Source organism: Rhinopithecus roxellana, chromosome 20 (genome assembly GCF_007565055.1).
Source record: "Rhinopithecus roxellana isolate Shanxi Qingling chromosome 20, ASM756505v1, whole genome shotgun sequence".
Classification (NCBI taxonomy): Eukaryota; Metazoa; Chordata; class Mammalia; order Primates; family Cercopithecidae; genus Rhinopithecus; species Rhinopithecus roxellana.
In genome coordinates this window covers 55,751,230-55,755,849 of record NC_044568.1, presented here as the reverse complement: position 1 = coordinate 55,755,849, position 4,620 = coordinate 55,751,230, and the positions used below count along the sequence as shown (strand labels likewise).

Genomic DNA, 4,620 nt, shown 5'->3' with positions numbered 1-4,620 from the left:
GCATAGAATTTCATTATACAACCACACAGGACAGCTTGCTCCAACAGATCCCTATTGATATAGGATTTTTTTTTTTTTTTTTTGCCTTTGCAAACAATGTTCCAATGGATATACTTGAGTATGTCTTTTTTGTACTATGAGTGTTTTCTCCAAAGTGGCTACAAAGAAGTGGAATCACTGAGTCACAGGGGATGCACATTTAAACATTAATGGCACCAGCAAATTGCCCTTGAAAGGGCCTGAGCCAAATTATGATCCCACTTGTAGTTCAGAGAGAAGCCATTTTCCCACATCAACATTAGCACACTTCTTAATTTTTGCCCATGTGAAGTGCTTTTTAATTTGTATGTCCCTGAGTGCTGGTGATGATGAACATCTTTGTGTTTATTTATTGGCTGTTTGTATTTTTTCTTTCATGTATGCCCTATTCTTATTCTTCCTCGTCAGTAACTCTTGCATTACATTTTTGGACTCCTGAGCACAGGTAGAGTCTGTCTTGTTCCTTATTGCATCTCTTGTGCCCATTCCAATATGTGTCATGAAATTACTGCACAAATAATTGTGAAATGATCCAAGTTATAACTACCTCCAACCTAAGTGCGGTTTTTCAATCTTCAATTGGGACACAATCTGAAATCTCCTTCCTGGGAGTGAGCCTTAAAGCAAAGTATTAGGCCTTTTTTTTTTTTTGAGACGGAGTCTTGCTCTGTCGCCCGGGCTGGAGTGCAGTGGCCGGATCTCAGCTCACTGCAAGCTCCGCCTCCCGGGTTTACGCCATTCTCCTGCCTCAGCCTCCCGAGTAACTGGGACTACAGGCACCCGCCACCTCGCCCAGCTAGCTTTTTGTATTTTTTAGTAGAGACGGGGTTTCACCATGTTCGCCAGGATGGTCTTGATCTCCTGACCTCGTGATCCGCCCGTCTCGGCCTCCCAAAGTGCTGGGATTACAGGCTTGAGCCACCACGCCCGGCCAGTATTAGGCCTTTTAAAGAAAAATCAGACTCTGGTCACTTTGGCTAACAGGTGGTTGGTTGTCCTAGAATGCTAGGTCAAAGCCCTCCATGCACCCTAGAATTCACCAAGCTATATTCTAGTAAATCAGGGCCTGCAGAAGTTATTACTTTGACCATGCCTTTTGTCTGACCAAGACCAGTCATGCATTCCACAAAATGGGTCCACCTAATATGTGCTGCCAGGGGGTAGTTACTAGCATTTGAAAACCAAAAGATTTCACATAAATATCCAGAATTCTGACTTTCCATGACAAACTATAGACCCAGAGAAACCAGCCTTTTTAGAAGAGGGAGATTCTCTCCAGTCTATCATAATATCTGACTACTTGGGTTCTGGAGACATGTGAATTTGCATCCTCTGGTTTACAATACAGTTAGAGATAAAAGTAAACCTATGAAAAAAAGAAGAGAAATCCTGCAGTACAAAGCAGTGTGTGGTAATATACCAAGTAGGTGATATCATATGGATTTCTAGAAGAATTCTGAGAAAGGGAAGGACCTTGAAGGCTGGGGTAGTCACAGTAGATATGTTGTGTATTAGCTGGGCCTTAACGAATGGGCAGACATTGCTGGGTGAGGGTAGGGGAAGAATGAAGGAAGGTCAGAGATAGTCTGTTAGCGGAGGTTCAGTCACCGAGGAGATTGTTGTAGAGAGTATGTGCATTTCTGTAACCTTGAATTCACAAAGACTAGGAGCATTCCTACTGCTCATGAATGGTCTTGAGACCTGAAAAGCCGAGTGGAAATTTTATTTGCCTTTTCCCTCTGAAGACAAGATTCAGTGCTTCCAGCAGATTCTTAAAAGAATTAATGACACACTCCACCTCCACAAATGGGGAAAATCACTGGTAGAGGGAGATATTGAGAGGTGAATTTAGTGATGTGATCTGGGAACTGGCTATAGAGGGGCTTGGTTGCCCAGCTGAAGAGTTTTGGCTACATTTGACCCACCTGAAGCTGTGCTGCAGAAGCCTGTAGCTGACAAGGAGTCTTTGAATGCAACCCAGAGGGAGTTTTAAGCTTCAATGGGGATGTCGTAATGGCTACCGTTTACTGCACACTTTGTATGTTCCTCACACTATGCTGAACTTTTTAAAAAATTGAGATGAAATTCATAAAACATAAAATTAGTCATCGTAAACTGTGAAATTTAGTGGCATGTAGTACATTCACAACGTTGCACAACAATTGCACCTATCTAGCTTCAAGATTTTTTTTTTTTTTTTTTTTTTTGCAAAAACCCCACACCACTTTATTTCAACCTTTATCCAAAAATGTAAAAACTATTAAAAATGTGTAGTTCTGAGCTTCAGGCACTAACTTCTAATCCTCACAGACAGGTGAGAAGAGAGACCCCAAGAATGGTGCAAGATCAGAAAACCAGGGCTGTGTGGAGCACAGGCCCTCTCCTAGCACCAAAGACCCAAGTCCCTCCCACCCAAACCCCACCCAAACTCTCCTCTTCAAGGAAGAAACATTTACAATTCTTGAAACTTCTCGGGGAACAGGGTTCATGGCGGTGCATGGCGCATGGAGCTGACCAAGGAGGGCTAGGGCCTGCTCCCCTGCTTTTTGGCAGGAAGGATGGGGCACAGCTCAGCTTCTTCCTCGTCACTGTCTTCTTGTTCCTCGCTCTCCTCCTTGGAAACATCATTGCTCATCGTAACAATCTGGTGCCGCCCAGTGATCCGCATAGGGCCAGAGCCCGACTTCAGACGGAAGGTTACAGGTGGTTGGAGCTGGAAGTCGTGCAGACTGAGCATGGGTTGGCAGGACAGCTTGAGGTTGGCCACAGGGACTGCGATCTCCTGATGGTCATGGTTCCGGGCCACAACTTCTACCACATTACACTCGTCTTTGGCTTCCTCGGTGAGGCAGAGTATGGTTAGTGCCAGCACGTGCTCCGCATCATCCTCTTCCTCTACCTTAAAGGTGAAGGAGCGGGTGTGGCCGGAGAGCTCACAGCCTGGGAGAAAATCTCAAGATGTTTTTATTACCCCGAAAGGAAACCCTATATCCATGGAGCAGTCACCCCCCCAACTCCTTTTCATGGCTGAGTAATATTCCAGTGTATGATGGGCTACAGTTTATTTATCCATTCATCGGTTGATGGGCATTTGGACTGTTTTCACCTTTGGATTACTGTGAATAGTGTTGCTGTGAACATTCATGTACAAGTGCCTGAATCGTTGTTTTCAGTTATTTTGGATACATACTGAGAAGTAGAATTGCTGGCTCATATGGTAATTTTATATTTAATTATTCTGAGGCTATGCTGAGCTTTCTCTGTGTTCTCTTCTTCAATCTTCTTTAAAAATTCAGTGAGAAAGGACTATAATTACCTGTTACAGATAAGAATGTACAGGTAAGAAAACAGACCCAGAAAGTGAAGTGGTCTTCCTAAGGTAGTTAAGTGGCCTTCTTAAGTTTGTGTAGCCAGTAGATGGTAGAGTTGAGATTTAATCCCAGGACTGACTGATTGTAGAACCTCAACTCTTAACCAGTATACTACCCTGGCTTTCTATGACGCCCAAGGAGGATGGCACCTCCAAATGTGGCAAGAAATGAGTTTCCTTGCTCAAATAACTATTAACGAAAAGAAAAATATTAATTGGAGAAATGTTACACAATGGCAATTATCTGTTAAACTGAGTGGGAGTTTTGCCATGAAAGAAAAGCAAACAAAGTCTGTGTATTAGTCCATTCTCATGCTGCTAATAAAGACATATCCAAGACTGGGTAATTTATAAAGAAAAAGAGATTTAATGGAGTCACAGTTCCACATGGCTGGGGAGGCCTCACAATCATGGCAGAAGATGAAGGAAGAGCAAAGGAATGTCTTACATGGCAGCAGGCAAAAGAGAGCTTGTGCAGGGGAACTCCCATTTATAAAACCATCAAATCTCGTGAAACCTACTACCACGAGAATAGCATGGGAAAGACCTGCCCTTATGATTCAATTACCTCCCGTGACACATGGGAGTTACAGGAGCTACAATTCAAGACGAACTTTGGGTGGGCACACTGTCAAACCATATCACTCTCTATGGATGCTTTTCTGCTCACCTGTGCAGGCAGGCATCACTGCCACCTGGAAGAAATTGGGACACTCACTCTCCCGGCCTCCCCTCCTTTCCCTGCTCTTGCGGCCACCCCTTCAGCCTGCACTGCCTCTAAACTCTTTACCCTGGAGGACTGGTGATTTCAATTTTAGAGAAACTCTAAAGTGGCATATATGCGCAGGAAGCGACAAAAACATCTGCGCCTCCATTTCGTGCAGGAATTTGCTACCACTTGTGAGGGAGAGCCCATCATAAGCGGTGTTCATTAGGATTAATGCCTGTTGACTGTGAAAACATGAAATCGATCAGAAAGCCCTTTTTGAAACAAGACCCCAAGGTGACTGAGGAATAAGGCAGGAAGGAGGGTGTCTGCTGGGTTCATCAGAACTGAGTCCTGGTAACTGCATAAAAGTGAAATTGATAATACAAGAGACAAGATTGCTAGAAAGTGCGAACACTGCTGTGGGGGATGACAGGCAGCAAACTCTGTTTTATTTGCTACCCCAGAGAAGTTCTGAAGGGCCTAGTTATATCCCCAAACACTC

At 44.0% G+C, this 4,620-nt stretch overlaps 1 pseudogene across 1 annotated transcript; it reads right to left on the bottom strand.

Annotated features, from left to right (window-relative positions):
- Positions 1-2,229: 2,229 nt before the first annotated feature.
- Positions 2,230-4,341, bottom strand: LOC104671641 (annotated as a pseudogene). Its single transcript, XR_004055347.1, has 2 exons — positions 4,200-4,341; positions 2,230-2,991 (listed from the first exon to the last, which is right to left on the bottom strand). The product of XR_004055347.1 is annotated as a nucleoplasmin-3 pseudogene (transcript).
- Between the last annotated feature and the right edge of the window lie 279 nt (positions 4,342-4,620).